The 20032-nt window shown below is 38.3% G+C and overlaps 1 protein-coding gene and 1 non-coding gene across 9 annotated transcripts in view; one reads left to right on the top strand and one right to left on the bottom strand.

Moving 5' to 3' along the window:
* Window positions 1–20032, top strand: part of ERBB4 (erb-b2 receptor tyrosine kinase 4) — a 1162978-nt gene that overhangs the window by 270133 nt on the left and 872813 nt on the right. The window lies entirely within an intron of this gene.
* On the bottom strand, window positions 1466–1547 carry TRNAL-AAG (transfer RNA leucine (anticodon AAG)). The gene has a single exon. It is a non-coding gene; the product is annotated as a tRNA-Leu (tRNA).

Genomic DNA, 20032 nt, shown 5'->3' with positions numbered 1-20032 from the left:
TATCAGTGATAATGAGAAGTAGATTGTGAAAGAGTGGTGTGGGTTCAAAGCCAGTTCGGTATCAGGAGTAGAGGTTGTGTCTTGGACTTGATATTGGTCAGAGTATTGTGTGTCACTCTTTATGATGATTCATCCCCAAAAGATAAAGCATTACATTATATGTTGAGAAAGAGATTGGCTGGTGGACAGGGGAAGTCAGGGGAGAAATGCTTTAGGCTTTATATTTCTGAAATTCTTTGCATGATAATACATGATGGATGAGAAAGCACTGTCCACACTTTTCTCCCAGTGATATTAATTGCAAAACTTCCATTGACTGCCATAGAAACAGAATCAGACAATTGGAATGCTTTGAACAATTCTACCCATTTTAAACTGTCTGATTTATTAACATTATATTCAAGAGTATCTTCACTGGAAGTACTCATGTATAAAAGAGTTTGACCGATATTGATACTTGGAAATTAATACTGGGATTTATAAATGTTAATTTGACCAGAGTGTACTGCATTTCCATTTGCCTCTGTTTCACTTGGAAGAAAGCAGCAATGGTAAAATCAACTTTTTAAAATCTGTCCTTTAGAAGTATTGACCTGGATCCCTCTACAGAGGTTCAAAAACCATTTCTTCTACTCTGTTATGTTACGTGAATAACCAGCTTCCATTATTATTTGTTATTAATAGTAGTAATTTTTAAAGGCTGTTTCTGTGTTAAATCAGACTTCATATTACTACACAGTAAATTATATCACATTGACTGTGTAATCATAACAGACTTGATAATCTATAACGACCAAATTAAAGACAATCAACAACCTGTTTAGACATTACAAAATAAACTAGCATGGAGATTAAAAATGATATGCCTTTCATTCTTAATTTCTTATCTCTCTGTATGGCTCACATCCCCAGTCCAGTCAAGTGTTTTGTTTGTATGACCAGTTTCACTGAAGTCAGAGTTAGTCCATGCTAAATTAATAAACACTTAGTAAACACTTTACTGGATAAATATCTACATTTGTATTAGACTCACTTGTGAATCCTACAAGAGAATCTCAGCTTCCTTTTTAAGATTTTTTTTTCATTTTCCTCCTTCTTATTCAGTTCATACAAATAGAGTGGAAATGACAGACAGACAGAGAAGGCATAACCTGATGGTGGCCCATTATTTCAATTTGATATTAATGTGACTATAATATAGCAGCCTGCTATGGAGCTTGTACTTATTTCTTATATCCATGAGTGTTTTGGTCCTATAGTTTTTGCTCTTGCAATGACATAACTATACTAAAATAAGCAGTGTATTGTAAATGTAAGATTTATTGGAGCTTCTTGGATCATTTCTAATGCTCCAAATTAAATATTTTATCCACATTAAAGAACATAAACCATAAGGTTTAATTTCATAGACATTAGGGCTGGAAGGGACCTCGGGAGATAATTGAGTCCAGCCCCCAAAATGTTCTGACAGCGGTGGGATTCGAACCCACACCCCCGAAGAGACTGGAGTCTTAATCCAGCGCCTTAGACCGCTCGGCCACGCTACCAAGAATGCTATTTGTTTTGCATGCAAGTAATAGAAAAACCCATTAAGTAATAAATGCATTTGCATTTCCATATGTTTTAGTAATTATTAATTACTGTTTCACCTCAAAGCTTCTTTCAGGTTGAATTAAATGGCATTTGGATCATGTAAACACTAGCCTATCCGTCTTATTTTGAAAGGGAATTATGCTCCCAACTCTGACTGACAGTAACTGTATCTACACAAGATAATGACTGTGCAGGAGCTCATTACTACTATGCAGTAACATCACGTGGCAAGAAGTGTGATACGATGCTACTGTATAGTGGTAATGAGCTACTGTGCAATCAGCATCACTAAAAAGCCATTTGGTGATGTTGCTGTGCAGGAACTCCAGGTACTGCGCAGTTATTTACTACTTGTTTATACCAATATTAGATACTAATTATACTATTTTTCTTCTGTCCACTTCCTTGTGGTTTATACAAGTACTAGATGACTGCGCAGTAATGACTTCACAGTCAACAACTTGTGTAGAGGTGGCCAATAAATAGAAGATAGTTACCTAACTGTTGTAAGTAGGGTGGCCAACATAGAGGAGAGTCCAGTTGTCTTTTGTCCTCCGTTGATATAAAACCGGACACCTTTATGTCCTTGATTTTTTTTTCTTCAAGTGAAAAATAGAGGATATAAAGGCATTGAGTTTTGTATCAATGGAGGACAGAGGACAGCAGCAGAAAACTGGACTATCCTCTATGATGGCCACCCTAGTTGTAGGCCTATTTGGGAATCCCAAACACTTGTAGTGCACCCCTGGAATTACAGGTAGGTAAATAATGGAATTTTTTTTGTTTTTTGGCTCCATTTAAAAATTGGAGCAAATAATATTCAGTGTCAGTCAAAAAAAACAAAACAAAACAGAACTATGCAGGGTTTTTTTGAGCAAAAATATTTTGGGTTGGTCCAAAATGTTTCTTTAAACCCAAAATATTTTATTTCATTTTTTGGTTATTTAATCATTTCTTAAATCATTTCTTTTTTGACATCATTTTAAAAAAGTTTAGAATCCTTTTTAAACAAAAAGATTTCATTTAATACATGTCAAAATATTTCAGCACTTCAAAAAAGTGTCAGAATGAAATGTTTTGAAATTAAAACAGTTTTTCAACAAATGTATTGCATGTAGAAAAAAATCAACCCAGCTAAGGATTTTCTAATAATATAAAATCCTGCCTAATTTACTATTTTTCTTCTGTCCAGCTTCCTGTTTTTCAAGTCTAGAGATCCAATACTATACTAAAAAAGGTACAGAAGCCCTGCCCCAGTTTTCCTTAGCACATATATATTTAATAGCAGCTATGTCTGGCTTAATGCTGCATGGAGTATTCAAAAGAATGTCCTGTGCTTATCGATTGGTTAATAACTTCTTAGCCAAGAAAGACTCAGGCAAAAATTGATGAGTAGCCAACATAACTATTAAAAAACTTGGCTGTGAGGGATTTAGTTTTGTGGAAAGGTTCATTTCAGGTGAAACTTCAAACTCTTATTGATCACATCCATGAGTTGCATACACATTTTTTTCCCTCATACTGCTGTGACAGTTAAAGAAAAAGATATTGTGCTATTTTTGCACAAAGTTGAAGAGCTGGAGCAGTAAACTAACTTTTTCCCAACTCCTCAGGTGATCTAAACCATCCAGAGTAGATAGAAAATACTCATAATGACACTGCTGTAATTAATGAGCACTCCCTGTGGACTCGTTAGAATTATAAAAGCATCATTGTCCATTCTGCTGTGTTTGGAATGTATCGAGTTTTGGGCAATTTGACAGTAACACCTACAAGAAAAGGGTTTTGCAAGCTGTAAGAATTTTCTATAGTTTGGAAGAAAGCACTGTCCTAGAACTCTTTTATGAATTGGGCCTTATGTTCACTCTTGTAAATAAGGAGGGTTTTTGAGTTTATATGCCACAGTCTAATAGGTACATAGTGACTGCTTAATAGGATTTACATTCACTCAAACAAAATTAGGCTGGTAAAAGACAATGCAACATGCTGTAATGTAAATGGGACTGACGGCAGAATTAAATGTTTGTGGAAACAGGGCAGCAGATCTATCAAGAGCTAATTAGACTGAGAGTTCAGAGACAGACTTGGGAGTAAACACCACCAACAAAGAGAGAAGGAGAGCAAAAAAGAGAGAAAATGTAGGCTTTGTGTGATGATGAAAAGGAGCTTATAAACAAGGTTATTTAAATTAGAAGATCTGATGAAGCCTATCCCATGAGAAGGACTTATAGTTTCATCTGAACCTGTTGATTAAAGTAATTCAAGTCATAACTTTGATAACCCCTTTTATGTGTAAATAGGTCCTCTTTGTAGTAATTTGCTATTCACGCTGTCTTTTTTATATAGTTTTCATCACAATACACTGTTTCTTTTTGCTGTTCACCCTTTTTCTCAGCAATCAGTTTAAACACCATCTTTGAGTAAAGCATTTTTATCAGCACGAAGAATTCTTTAAAGGAGCACCAAAGAAAGCGAGACTTGTGTCTAAACTGTTCCTTAGAGACATACCCATATAAGACTGATCCTGGCAGAACATACCCCAGCTGAAAAGAATTAAATGAAAATAATATAATCAGCACAAGAAAAAACTGTATAAAATTAACACACAAAGAGTTCAATTGGTCTGTCATGTAATTCATTTTGCTGTCCTTGCTGTTATTTCTGTCTTTAACATAGCTGCTATCCACAATAATAGACTCATTGCAGGTAAAGGAAACAATATCTGATTGTGTTTGTCAGGATCTGTTTGAATAAGATAACAAAGTAAAACTTCTCTACTTTATGAGGGCCAAATACTGAGGACACAGAAACCAAAAATGAAAGAAATCCATACAATACTCTGGGCATTAAGCTTTTTTTGTGAGTTTAAAATACTTGTGAAACTTGGGAAGTCATCCCATATCTTGACCATAAGAACTCAGTACTTTGGGCTACTTTGGTATTTATTTGGTCTCCATAACTTATTTACCTTGTCTTCAAATATTTCCTCAGTCCTACTCTAAGAAGTTCTAATGTTCTTTTTTCTTACAAAATAAAACAGAATACTGTAATTCTGTCATTATCTTGCATTTACTAGAATCTTTTTGGGCAGGCAAAAAGTGTTTTTCTGTTACAATAGTTGGCAAGTTTTGCTTTGGATTTTAAAACTTTGAAAGAGTGGAATACATCTGTGCTGTGCCAGTATCTACTGTATAATGTTTTGACTACCACATATGACTGGAAAAGCTTTGAGTTTAAAGGAGAGAAACTCTTCTTTATCATCCCAGATCCCCTGTCAGAATCCGTGTCCCCTTCACTTTTCTCGCAGAAAAGAGTTCATGCTGGTTTAGATTATGTCAAGTCCCAGAGGGATTTATTAAGATCCTATAATCAGGACATGGCAAGGCGGGAGAAATACAGTATATTCTTTCCAGTATATTCCCTAGAATTTCAGTGTGGGATTTTCAAAAGCAGCCAGTGTTTGTTTAAACCTGTTCCCATTGAAGCAAACTGTTGGAGCTAATAGAAGCAGAGGCTTGTTAATGGTTTGAAGGCTTTTTCAAATTTGTTTGCAATTTTGTGAAAATAAAAGGCTAAATATTGCATTTCTTAGTCAGGTAAAACTCTGTGTCCAGTTCTGGGTGCTGCACTTCAACAAGGATATGGAAAAACTTGAGAGCATCCAGAGAAGAGCCATCCGTATGATCAGAGACTTGCAAGACAAACCATATGAGGAAAGGCTGAAGGACAGAAGAGAAGGCGGAGAGGGGACTTGGTAACGGCTTACCGTTACATCAGGGGAGTACATTGAGAACTTGCTGAACAGCTGTTCACCAGGGTACCCCTGACGAAGACCAGGAGCAATGGATACAAATTCCTGGAAGGCCGCTTCAGGCTCAATTCTAGGAAAAACTCCCTCCAGTGGTGGTGCAGTCAAACCTGCAAATCTTCAAAAGGAGACTGAACAGTCATCTTGCTGGGGTCACTTGACTCCAGTTGTCTTTTCCTGCCTTTGGGGACTGGACCGGATGATCTACAAGGCCCCTTCCAGCCCCTAACAATCTATGAATCTCACTGGGCATGCCTACATGTGATATTAATGTGACACAATAAACTCCAGTGCAGGTTGTGCTAGAGTTTATTGATCCTGGGTGCAGTGTTTATATGTGTACCCAGGACCACAACAAGTTGAGCCAGGGTGGCACAGTTCTGGCTGGCAGGAGGTCCAGGGGGTCAGCCTGCCAGCCCAAGGCTGCTCTGTCCCAACTCAGTGTGCTGTGGAGGGGCTGACTGGGACACGAGGGTGCTACAGTGTGGGGCAAGCTGCCTGGTAGCCCCTGCACTATAGCACCAGCCATCCCTGGTCACTGCCTACATGCGCATTGTGGCAGTAGGATAGTAGCTGTGTTGAGTAGTGCTAACCTATGGCAGAGTTAATTAGTTTACTCTAGCCTAATAGGGGTGCATGTGTAGATGTTAGTGATTTAGTGTGGAGCTAATTAGCCCACTCCTCAGTAAAGCATCTCATGTAGATGCACCCACTGAGTGCAGAATATATTATTTTTAACTTGAGGGGTGTGTGGGGGGGTGGATTTTGATTGATTAAAAACCAAAAGCTGCTACCAAAAGCTGTCTACAGTTAAAGCAGAACAATATGAGGTCCAAGGTTTGCTAGGCAATAACCCTCACTGGATCAACTATATAGTTGGGAAAGCTGTTAGGCAAGCTTTCAGGCACAAAATGCCCTTCTTCAGGTCTGGGAAAGAAGCCTAAGCTAAATGTCAAATAAAACAATGACTTTTGTTTAATTATATTATTTAAATGAAAATATGAAGGGAGCAGTCACCTTGTGGAGCAAGAAGATAACAGAAGTAGCTACAAACTAAGTGGTGAAGACCGGTTGAAATAGATACATTTATTTATGTAAAAGGCCATTTAAAAGGGAAGAAGGTTGTACTACCCATAGAGTGCAGAGTTTAGCAGAAGGACTAGGTAAATCCTAATGAGCCCTAAAACTATTTTCAGTTTAGTTGAAGGATTTTAATGTCCAGTAAAATTATGAAATTTTGTTCTCAGACTGATCTTTTGAAGATATTGTATAGGTTTCCCTTGAGTCCCAGAACTGTGAGATCAAAGATGGAGTGGTTGTTTTGTGGTATTCTTCAACTGGTGATAGAGGCATCATTTATCAATATGTTTTGTGAGTGTTCATTCTGGAGCATAATGCTTTTTTAGTTACACCCATACAGGTTCCATGTAGGTATTTGGTGCACTAGATGAGATGTATCACATTCTGTGATAGACATGACTAAGAACCATGGGTTTTGATGGTTTTATCTTGGGGTTGGTTGTGACAATAAAGATTAGTTAACAGGTTTGGGGAGGTTTTTTTGTTTAGGAAGCGTCATGTTCTCTTTGATATTTGTTGAACAGCAGGGAGTTTGTTTCTGAAGATGGATTGGACAAAGTTGGGATGTTGTTTGAAAGGAGAAGGTAGATCGAGAATATTTTTCATAGGGTGCTGTCTTCACCTATAACCTATACTTGTTTCTTGATCTTTGTTAGGTTCCAGTGTGGGATGGTATGTGACAAAAAGGGTTAGGAGGCCAAAGGCAGTTTTGTTTTGTATTGTAGCAGGTTTTTATAGGGTATTTGAGTGGTTTGTAGGGCTGTGCGAGGCTTCAGGCTGTGCGAGGCTTTGAGCTGTGCTTCAGATCCGGAGCACAGTCCCTTGCTGATCCGGCCCCTGCTGAGGCCACAAAGCCTTCCAGCTGTTGAATAACTCTCAACTCTCACAGGCCTAGTAGCTTGCTTTGTGGCCCCAGCAGGGGCCACCATCCCTGCAGCTTTCACCCTGCTGCACCTTAACACACACAGTGTCACCCATGTCACAAGTTTTGCTTGTCTGCAGCTTGAGATGCAGTTCCCCCCCAAGCCCCTGCACCAATCTTATTGAAACTTGGCAGGCTTTGTGGCCTCACCAGGGGCTACCAACCCTAAAGTTTTCACCCCACTGTAGTGTAATACATACACGTGACATGAGTTTTACTTTCAATCATTTGGAGTACAGTTCCTCCCAAACCCCTGCACCTATCTCCTTGAAACTTGGCAGGCATTATGCGCTCAGAGGAAGCTATCACCCCTGTAAGCTTTATCCAAAGCAGACAAATAACACCAAAGTTATAGATATTTCATTGATTCCCCTCCATACCCTATGGCCAGATCTCCGAGGCGGTTCTGAAGCTTTGGAGCCACTTCGGCCAGATTGAGGTGGAAACTCAGTCCAGAGCTCCGGATTGCATTCCTGGCATCTGAAGCCAGATCAATTAGCTGCCTACTCATACAGGCCTAGTGGTTTGCTCAAAGATAAGGTCCATTTCACTACTGGAGTGTCCTTGCTGAATAAAAGCAATTTTTAGGTTGGTGAGGTGGGTGTTATGACTATATTCCCCTGAGTAAATGTAGAGTTATGATGGTCTTACTGTAGATTACTCCTCTCTGGGTGATTTTGAGATAGCTTTATGGAATTAAGCATATTGACCTATGGGGTTTTTATATGTAGTTGTTTGTAGAAAGTTGATTTTAGGATAGTACAAATAATGTTTAGTGTTAGTGTTTTATGGTTACAGATAGAATTTGATAGAAGAGTGGTAGTTGAAGTTATGGTACAAATCAGTAAGAAAGTCAGGATATTCAGGATAATATTGTCATCTCTGTATCATAGGTATAGTGCAGATTAGGAGGTGCAGTTTTTAGAAAACTGTTCTTCAAGGTGGCTCATAAAAAGTTTGGCACATTGAGGGTGTAAGGCATCTTTGTACCCAGGGCTATGCCCATGTTTTAAAGTGTCAGTTGCTGAAAATTAAATTGTGGGCAAGGGTGAAATCAATAAGTTATACAGTAGGATGTGGTTGTAAATCTGAATGTAGTCTGTTTTCTTGCAAATATTTGAGGCAAGCCATGATGCCATCATGAGGTAGGATGTTAGTATACTGGCGTGGTTGCAAATCATGGTCTTCTCAGTGAACTGGTTAATGATGAAAATTTTCTTGAAGAAATCTCTGCGTCTCATATGAAATTTGCTCTTTAAAGATATGTGCACACTTTAAATTTAGAGTCACCTAATCCTAGTTGGGTGCCACCCTGTTCATATGTTCAGGGAGTTTAAACTGGACAAAAATGACTGGCCTGATTCAACTTAGTTCACTTGAGGGGGTGCACTAAGTAGATTGGACTAGCCTGTGCCTAAAGTGCAGCTGTGGGGCTGGAAAAAGCCCAGCCACTTTTTGCAGCCCTGGGGCTGTGCTTTTTCTTCCCCCTCCCACCCTGACTAAGCTATTTATAGCCCTCCACCCTTCCACCTCTTGACGGACAACCCCAGCCTGACCTGCCAACCCTTGCCATGGGCTAGCTGGTGTGAACATGTGTGCAAGTGACAAGCAGTATGAGGTTGGAAGGGCAAGACTCTGTCTGCCATCCTCATGACTACACAAGTATAAGCCCCAGACTCCTGGGCATGTGTGTGGATAGAGGATATTAAATTTACAACAATAAAATCAATATTCTGCTATTCATGCAGCTCCTTAATTGGTGGTAACTTTAATAGTAATAGCCCCTTTAGTCCTGAGGAATTCTGTTGGGGAATTTTTTAACTAATAGAGTTAATTTTGATGAACTGGCATTCTCCAACAATTAAGAGGTGGTTTTAGAAATGTATCGGTTTCAACAAAACACAACAGGTTTCGACCCAGCACAAAATAGCTCATTGGTTTGGGTATTTTGGATCTCAGACATATTTTGTTTTGCCTGATTTGGAGTAGAATTTAACCAATATCTCCCACATCTGAGGTGAATGCCTTTTGAGCTCTGATATTGGGTCTTCTGTGCTGAAAGCCAGTATATGTCTCTCTTTTAAAAAAAAGAAAAAGAAAAAAAGGCAGCCTCAGTTTTGTTCTGATGCAAAATGAGACCAAATGGTAGAACTTCAATGTGATTTTATTCCAAGAATTACTATTTTGTTTTCTGACCAGTGATTGTTTCAGCTTGCAGTAGTAGTTTTAGATCAGATTATTTTTTATCAGGACCCAAGTGGAACCTGAAAGTTCATGGGAATATCCAAGGATGATGTTTCTTGGATATTCATGGCATGTTCTTTGCTCCATAATGATTTGGATTAAAAATGGTGATTTTTATTTTAATTTGAGATGTGTTTATTTTGTGAATGTAAATCCATGTAAACTGGAAGTTCTAGTTAATTTATATATATTGCACATTTTCTTGTTAAGCTGAGGGCTCAGAGTTTCTTGTTATTTCAGGGCTCAGAGTTCTTTATTTTTTTTAGTTCCACAGAGCAGGCGGTGAGGTTTGGGTGGGTTTTTTGGTTTGTTTTTGGTTTTTTTGGTTAGGGAAATTCTTGACAAGTGCTGTTTTTATGCATTAGAAATCGATCACTTTCTTCTTTTCTCAGTTAAGAGTTTTCTTTGATAGTGTGGGGATAAGGAATAGTTTCTTACCCTTTACTGGATCAGAGCAGCGTCCTTGCATTCAAAAGGCATGCCCAGAATGTGAAAGTCAATAGTTCATTTGATTGCAGTTTAATTTAAAAATGAAAGGTCTGCATATCAGCACCAGCAATAAAAATGCAAAGGCATTTCTTTCTCTAAACGAGACAGGCAAATCTACCCAAGCTTACATGTTTCAGAAAGGTTTGATTGGATTCAATAGGTTAAAGACTAGTTTTCATTAGCTAGAAGTGCAGAAGATCTCCACATGTAAGTCAGCTGATTTAATGGACAGTTTGAGAGATGGGGAGAGCTTCTAGCAAATGGGGGTCACGAGCAGCTCCCATGCCTTTGGGCACTATACTGATAAAGAAATTCCAGTAAGGAAAGGCTTTACTCAAATAGCAGGAAAAAACGAGTCTTCACAGAAGAAGCAGAACTTCTCTTCTGGCAGGTCTGATAAAACTTCCTGTAATAATAATAGATTAGAAAAGTGGATAATGCTAGTAATGCAGCATAAATTTAGCATAGGCCTTAACATACATTATTACCTGCCTGGTAACTGTCACCAACTTCTGACTGACTGCACGAATATAAAAATCTCACAACCTTCTACCTATTTCATTCCTATCTGAACCTTAGATAAATGACTTCCGTGTTGAACTTACTGCATTTATACCTACCTTCAGAATATGGAGAAGCAACTGAAATGTCTATAGGTATTTTGATACAACTAAATTAGTAACTACCCCAGATAATTGCACAATTTTATTCTGGGAAAGAACGAAAACAAAATATTTGCCAGTCTTTCGGGGGCAGTGGGTGGTGGTGGTGGTTTTGGCAGGGAGGTTGTTTTGTTGTGTTTTTGTTTTTTAAGAAAAAGCCCTTGGATTTTAAGTGACTGTCTGTAAGGGAACTTGGATAGCTTATAGAAATATAGCAAATACTCAGAGTTTTGTTTGCTTTTAAATTACTGTCAACTGGTTTTGATGTCTTGTAGTGACATATGTTGTAGAACATGGTTCTGTATTATGACATATTGCAGGAATGAATGCTGTACTAAATCTAACATTATCTTCTTGAAGTGCAACTCCTACACTTTGTTTTTAACTGGTGTGATTATTTATAAACACACTGTCAGTAAGGTTTTGCTTGAACAGCCCGGCTTGATAGGTAAAGTCTTACTAGCCAAAGGGAAACCATTGTGTTTTCAGTATTTGGCTTTCGTAACCTTAATTTAAACAATTACCCCACTGGAGTTGCAATTTATACCTGGACTGAAACTGGTAACATGTGCAGAGAAATAGTGTGCTGCCTAAAAAATCTTTCAGCTTCTCACTTCAATTTTCCCACTTCTCCCAGCTTAAGAGTCCCACTTCTCCTTTGCCTCCCTGAAATAAAGACAAATTACAACATTGGTATATATGTAGATGTCAGATATGAATCTGTGTTTGCATGCATGTTTTATAGATTAATTTGTTAAAGTAGTTAATTGGAGAGAAAGTAAAAAGTGTGCAGCTTTTGCCTTGGAAAAAAATTAGTAATAGTTCCTCACGTAGTTTTGTAAGTTAAACACAGAATGTAGTGGGGGTGCGGGTGGGGAGAAGTTGCCATCTATAGGGTATTATATAATGGAGCACTGGCGGAGCTTTTCCTTTAACAGATATTTTAACTGTTAATAGTAGCTTGTCAGCTTGTCTTTGCCATATGAGATCTAGGAACATTTTAATAAAAAGAAAGGCATCAAAAATCAGCAGCAACAAAGGAGACATTAAGCTGGGAAAAATGAGAAGAGTCTGTTCTCTTCACCAGCAGCACTTTGTGTCTTTGCTCCATATTTTCTAGCCATTTGGTTGTATTAAATGTAGGTTTGCCTAGATCATTATAGTCTTTAAAATAGTGAGTAGGTTATATCAAAGGAGCCCATGGTAAATCTCAGCTATCCCAAGTGTTCTTTGCAGAACTGAATCAGTTTTAGTTTAAAACCTAACTCTGTGACAGACTTCCTTTGGCCAAATTATTTCATGTTGTTATGCCTTAGTTTTCCCATCTGTAAAATGGAGATGTGAGAAAGCACAGTGAGGTGCTTTGTTATCTTGGACTGAATCCAAAGACCCATTAATGTGATGCAACTCAAGTCATTAGTTGTTTCAGCTGTTGAGGTACTGCAAGGTTTTATACTATTCATTGGTTTTTACATTGTGCTATGGGATCTTAAGAGAAGCTATACTGTGGAAAGGCAGAACATTTCTTCCAAAGTTGTATTGGCCCTATTCATTGCATTAGGAGAAATGTAATGAAGTGATAATAGTATCAGATATATTTTACTTTTACAATATACATTTTAGTGCATATATATATATACATACACATACTTGATCTGAGCCTCCAGGAGGCTGAGAATATATATATATATAGTTTCCAACATACAGTGTAAATTTTATATACTGACTGTTTTGGTAGTTGAATTGTTCTCACCTAAGACAGACCCACAGCTCCTGTATGTATCTATGGGAAGTAACTGAAAATCTGGCCCCTTGCAGTTTCCATTTTCAAAAGCCTATAATTACTCTGAGAATGTAAGCATTATCTCAGTATTATCCCTTGCTGCCTTCTAATAATGTGGGCCTGTATTGATTGATTACAAATGACAAATATGACTACTGTACAGTTGTATTTTAGGTAACACCATCAAGGTATGCTTTTCAAGCATAATTTCAAGTGTAAGCAGATCTTTGTCCAGTGGTTCCTCATCTCCCTCCCAAATTATTTCTCATCTACTTCCTCATACCCAACATTCCTGCCTGTTCCCTCACGTGATAAATAACACTGTCTTATCAAGGTCAGTCAGAAAGGCCCTTTTTTACATATCTCATACATTTTAGCCAGGTGCCACTGATGTGAGATTAATGTAATGGCACTACAGCAAGCACTCAGGCTTGTCTTAATTATGCTAAGGTTGCTGGTTCACCATTTCTCTTCATCTGTCTCCCGCTTTAGGGAACACTAAACACTATGTCATTAGATTGTCTGTTCCACAACATTGGCCCTTTGCATTTACAAAGTCATCAGATGGCTTATGACCTAGCTTTTCTAAGAAATTAAATTAAATAAATAGTAAAAGCAAAAATTTAACAGAAATGGGGCCTGCTGAAAAAGGGGAAAGAGGTATTAAACCTCTGTTGCATCTGTTTTTCAGCAGCTGATCTGCTTTTACAGAACAATATTTTCCAGAAGTTTTCTAAAGGACATGGGTGCAAGGCTTCTTTTGGGTGCCTGACACTGATATTTACATTAATTCAAACTAAATAATGTCCCTCTTCATTTCTTGCTTGAATACAGTACCCTTTTTGCATGCCTCACGTGTTGGGATAGAAAGCACTGAAGGGCATTAAAGGAAAGTTTCCATTATATCAGTCAGCAGTCAGCAAGCTTTTTAGGCCAGAGTGATCCAGTTAAATTCAGAGGTGGGTAGGGAGATGGGTGCTAGGACCAAGCTGACATTGCTGCTTTTCCCTAAGTGGCATGGGGAAACCTTCTGCAACTACTTTTCTCCCTGGAGGCATGGGGAGGGCTCCCACAGCCACCACTTCTCTCTATTGTGGCACTGGAAAGTGACTGAGCTGCCAAAACCTAATGTCCATGAGTTGGATCAAATGGCTCTGAAACCTGGATTCAGCTTGCAGACTGTAGGTCGCCAAGCCCATGTATAAATGAATACTAAAAATGGAGAAGATTTGTCTTTGCATGTTTGGAATATACAATCAATGAAGTACAATACTACTCTAGGTAAGGAGGAAAAGCAGAACAGGGCCTTCTAAATCAGAACCTGTCATCTTCTAAATCATTTCATTTTGTGTATTTTTTAATGTGCACAGAAGTTTCCTTTGTTGCAGCTCAAGGTCCCTCAAGCTAGCCTGAATTATTGGTCATTCACTCGGATCGATATTCAGTAGCATCCAAAAAAGCTTTAACATTTTAAATCTGTCTCAGCCTCTCTCTGTATCTCCAAAACATGTACTATTTAACTTTACTGAGCAAGAACCATACAACATACTACTCTGACTATATTTGAGGTATCATTAATAACCCATTGCTCAGGGGGTCCCACTCCATGAATCAGTCTTATACAAGCTTGTGTGCATACATGCACACACAGCTGTGGAGTATAGCTGGTTAGCTCAGGCTGCTCATGCTTTAAGTCCTGGTAGTCCCTGGTTGATAGATCAAGAAGGTAGCTGTTACAAATGTAGTGATTTGCTTTTGAAGGAATGCACACAAGAAATATAGTCCACATGTTCTGTCTATAAAACACCCTTAAAGCCAGCCATAGCTGTTATTAGGGTTTTGTGACTAACTAACTCTTTTGGTTCGTGGCTATATATATATAATATAAGTTTGCTTTGACAATTCTGAACTTTGTAAAAGTTTTCTTAACAAAATGAAAAAAAAAATCTTTTTGGGTAACTAAATTTTGTTTGACCTGTAAAGAAAATTTTCACTTTATTTTAGATTTTTAAAAACCCTTTAAAAACTATTATTTAGAATGCGGTTTTAGAAACATAAGTTTCATTTTGGACTGAAAAACCCCAACATTTTGTTTTGAAAATGAAACATTTTCTCTTCCACATTTTTCTTCCCTTTTTTCAGTGAAAGCTTTAACTAATTCACCGTTTATTGTTAAATAGCCTCAGTCACCCTGAACCTTTTTTTTTTTTTTTGTGAAATAAACTACTTACTGATAAAATTATCTGTTTATATTTCCTTAGGCAGAGTGGTACTGTAGAGATGAACTGTTAACCTAATGTGTTGTGAGTTAGTCTTTAAGGTACTACCCTGCCCTGACTTCAGGCTGACTTCAAACAAACACAGTTAACCCACTCTTTGCTTCCTTTACTTATGTTAGATCACCTAGTTCCCAAGTGAGTTCTCTAACCAGTAGACAATTATAAAAATAATTGGTTTTCAACCTTTTTTCATTTGTGGATCCCTAAAAAATTTGGAATGGAGGAGTAGATGCCTTTGGAAATTTTAAATGGAGGGGTGGACCCTCTTGAACTGTAAGCATGGGTATTCACATACTTTTGATTGATCATAGTCATCTTTTATGGACCCCTTACAGGCTGAAAACTGCTGATGTAAATGATAAGTGGGTGGCATTACTTCCTTTATGTTTTAAAAAGAAAGCTTCTATGACTGTACCTTGTGGAGACTTTGGTCATGTTGACTTTGCCTGGTTTCTGGATCCCAGTGAAATGGAAGCAAGAGCTGGATGTGGAGCTTTTGAGACCAGAGCAGTTCTAAACATGCACACACCACAACTGCAGGTGCCATGAGAATTATCAGGTCAAAAACAAAAGGCACTGAATGAGTTAAGTGGCTGCAGGGTAGGCAGCTGATGGGCAAGCAGAGTTGGGGTATTGTAATTTTAGTCTTAGATACTTTGAGTTTACCTAAATTCTGTTTTAGGTGCCTATGTCCTGTTTTGGATCTGGCCCTTAACTTTTTTAAATGAAAGCTAATATCTTCCTTTATTGATCTAAAATAGGGAATCCTCTGTTAACAAGAGGCTCACATCAGTGCCCTCCAGCTCATTATTAAGACACCTTTCATAATACTATGTTCTTCAGGAGAAAATTGCTTTCAGGAGAACTATTCTCTATTTCTTCTAAGAGCTGGGAGACTTCTTATGAGCATTTATTTGGAAATGAACCTTGTTTTTGTTTGCTCTTAGCTTTGGCAGCCTAACGAGAGATTCTGGCTGCTGGGTATAGGTTTGTCTGTGAATATCTAAAGCAATACATGAATCTCTCTAACAGAAATTTTTGTTTTGGATGTGAAGACACTGTGGTGACCTTATAGGCCCTCTCCACACATGTAGGCACGTCCAGTTTTTGGCACCACAAACTGCATATGTTGCACATTAATCTGTGCATGGTGCTGCTAAGTTGCAGCATGGGGGCAAAATTTACCACTGGGATTTCCAGGTAGAAAACTGCACCCCCCCCCCAAAAAGTAGCACAAAGTACTTGAAAATAGCATGCCCTGGGACAAATGCAGAGATGGGGAGCTGGCAGCCTAAGGCTGCTTGATCCACCATCTCTGCACACGGTGGAGTCCCCCATCTTGAACCATGCTGCATCCCAGGCAGCAGTGTGCCTCAAGATGGAGGAGCAGGAAGCTCTGAGCTGCCCACTCCCCTGTCTCCATTAGCTGCTCCCAGGTTGGCCATGGTGCAGGGTGTCTTAGTGCGGGGCCGGACTGCCAGCTTAGCTCTGTGCTAAGGTACCTTTTTTCCGGCCTCCCCCCCTGCCCCCCCAGCACATGGAGTCCAGGCAGGATCCAGGAGAAGCTGGGCACAGGCAATTTGCGCACAGTGGGACAATGTGTCCTGCAACAAAAGGCACATACTGGGGTACATGCTGTGGCACAAAGAAGCGGTACAAATGTGTGCTGCTATTATTTGTACCACTGCAAGTACATGCTGCTGCTCATCTGGACATGGCCATAGTGTAGAACTACCAGAGTAGACTGCTTCTGTTTTTATTTCTCTAGTTACTCTGTAAATAACATAGGAAATTAGGTTAATAAAAATATAGGAACTTTTATTTTGATGCCTTATTTCAGGCCAACTGAGACTTAGCTCAGGCCTACTGAGTTCATAGCTATTGCTCAGAGCTTTTTGTACTTCAGCTTGCATTTCTTTGAACATCTTTACTATCACTTTCATACCAACATCTGCTTCCTTGGCCTTGGAGTTGATTGTATTAAAGAGCCAGAACAACAACAATAACCATAAAAAGCTTCCTGTCTCAATTGAAAGCTACCAAAAAAGGGAATTTTCACGAATCATTGAAAGAGGAACCAGATAAGAAGAAGAAGAACAACAAAAAAAGCTCTAACCTATAAGCTCCATGTCAAGATAGAGGTTTGGGGCCAAAATATGCCCAAGTGAAATCTATTTGAATTCAATGGATCAAGATTTGAACTGATTGACATTCCAGGTATAAGTTTACTTTCTGTACTTTTTTGTTCCTAAGTACCTGGAGAGAGTAGATGGATAGGCTATATGGACAGATTTAGACTTAAACCATTTCCTTACAAAAATTAAGTTTTAAATGGAGTGGATCAGGATTCTGTTCCTATGCCAATCATGGATATATTTTGGCCTTCTGATACAGAAGACCTATATAAACATTTTAATTCTATTTGTATATCAAACTGTGGGTATATTTCCTGTAATGTATGAGAAATTCTTGTAGATAGAAAAAAGATGAGGCGTTAGTAAATGCTTTACTGTGAGAAGAGAAAACAGGTCTATGGTACACTCCAATAATAATGAAACAACATTTTAAGCCACCTCATTCAAATTTTCCCAAACATCATGTAAAAGTTAACCTTGTTATTTCTGAAAAGACAAGTTTCTGTAGTTGTTGGTTCCAGAACCAAGCAGATCCTTCAGTTTCATCAAACAAAACTAAATTAAAAGGCCCTGTTTCAATCTTTCTCCTACTCTGCAGTCTAATTTCAGTGAAAAGAATGCTTCATGAAGAATGGCATTATGTCAGGTCCTGACTGCCCGCCAGAGAAAGGCAGTCATGCTGTTAACAAACACAAAGGTCCAATCTCTTCCAAATCCACCAAACAAAGACAAAAGACCTGATGAAGAGGTAACAAGAATAATTGAATTTTTTAGTGTTGTACATAGAGCTGCTATTATAGTACCCATGTGCTCATGACTCGAGCCAAAAATCCCCCATGCAATTATGGAAAAAAAAGAGAGAATCTGTTCGTGGCTCAAATTCAGAAGGGAAAGAGAGCAAAGGTTTAGCATATAAACCAGGGTGTTTCTTCCATTAGTGCTCCAGTGGTAAGTACTTATTCTTATGTAAGAAACTTCTGTTAAGGTTTCTTCTGTTTGCATCTGTCAGCATTATAGCTGAGTTCATTAAAAGCCTCATCCAGTGCCCCATTAAAGTTGGTGGGAATTTTAGCATAGATTTCAATTATATCCTAAATAATGTCACTAGCCTATATCATGTACAGGACTCACCTTGGAGTCAGTGTAAAAGTTTTATGCCTACCCTCTTGAAAATTAAGCCACAAATATTCTACTATTTCAAAATGTACTATAGCAAATCTGTTGAATCTGGCTCTAACTTTTATAAAACATTTTTCTATAGAACATAAAATAACAGAACAAAACAATGCAAAAAACAACACTTGTGAGTCTAGCTGAGACTCTTACAAGGCATCTATGTATTTTGGTATATAAGAACCTAGATATGGAGCTTTAGCAACTAATATAAACATAAGCATGAAATACTGATTCAGTTTCAATGAATATACTATTATATTTACTTATTTTAAAATAAAGATGAAGTCATTTGGATTGTGGTATGGGTTTTAACTGTCTTAACCCAATAGGTTGTCCATAGCTGAATGCTACACTGTTAAATGTTTTATTAAATTTGGCTTAAATGTGCATTTTGTATTCTTAACTGAAACAGTTATGAAAATGATTATATTATAAATTCCGTTAAGGTCCAATGTGGTGCCAGCCTAATTCTAGTACAAATTTCTGTTTCTGATAGGGTTTCTGACTTGTTGCTCCAAGACATTGGATGCCCATACATGTACATTGAGGTTGCTTGACTTGATTAACTGGGTCTGCTGGAGTGTGGTAATTACTGCACTCTAGTAGATTCCAGCAGCATGTGTATCAGTATTCCTGCACTTAAAAATGGAGGCAGGGGCACTTTAATTAAAGCTTATTTATTGAGTTTTAGGAAAAGTGCCCCCACCACCATTTTTCAAAATGGGGATGCTGATACACATGATGCTCCAAGCATTTTAATTAGAGGAGCTCTCAGAGTTCTTGGAACTGCTCAAATTAAAGCACTCTTCCCCATCCTCCCACCTCCTGGAGCACCTGTATAAATGCCCATATTGACTGGAAATGTGATATGTAGTAATGATCAGAGCTTTTGCATTAAAACAGAATCGTGTTGGTTGGAAATAAATCCTGTCACTACAGTAAGAGACTTTCATGAGACATATATATTTATAATTTCTTTTAAAATGTCTTTGAAATAAACTTGGCAGTGATGCCAGTATCTTGAAAGATTTAGAGTCAATGTAACCCAAATCCAGTTCTAATAGCTTATTTCAGTGCATTCTAGATGTTGTGATATTATAGCCCCTCTTGGCAGGGGAGTTTTTATTAAAGAAAACAGCTACTTACTATAGAGTTGAAATGAACATAATCCTGCACAGTTTGAATTCCAGGTGTGAGGCCTTTGTTTACCAGGGTTCACTCTCTTATTGGGTTCTGTGCAGAACAAATGTATCTGAAGACTGAATAAATATGGCTAATAAAGTTATCACCCACCGGGATGACATTTGTAGGACCAAATCCGGATTACCATATTCAATTAAGCATTCCCATTGACTGCTTAATAATAAGCAGTTGAATAAGAGGAGGATTTGACTAGCCCTTAAATCATAGACACTTAGGACTGGATTCTACCCCGTCCACTGGGTGTCTGAGTGTGATTCTATTCCACCCCATTCAAATCCCAAAAATCCATTACTGCTTCTACTTTTTTACCATACTGGGCACATCTACACGAGATACTAAATGCACAGTAGACTTATTCTACTGTGCAGTAGCACAGCTGTCAAAAACCATGCTAATGTGCAATAGAATTAATGTACTGTGCATTCACATCACAAAAAGTTGTGCTCTGGTGCTATTGTGCAATAGCTCTGATTACAGTGCATTTAAGTTAGTATGTGTAATTACAGGCTCCAAACCATGTGGCGCATTATTGAACATATAGACGCACCCACTGTCCTCTTACCCTAAGACTGAGTAACAGAAAAGGAGCGAAGAGGAGGAGGATGTCCCAACTACCTTTTGCATTACTGTTTTTCAGGGACTTCAGCAGGATGAAACA

Source organism: Crocodylus siamensis, chromosome 4, assembly GCF_052110815.1.
Source record: "Crocodylus siamensis isolate JL-2025a chromosome 4, ASM5211081v1, whole genome shotgun sequence".
Taxonomy (NCBI): domain Eukaryota; kingdom Metazoa; phylum Chordata; order Crocodylia; family Crocodylidae; genus Crocodylus; species Crocodylus siamensis.
Note: the sequence above shows the minus strand (reverse complement) of the source record. Positions and strands in the feature narration are given on the sequence as shown.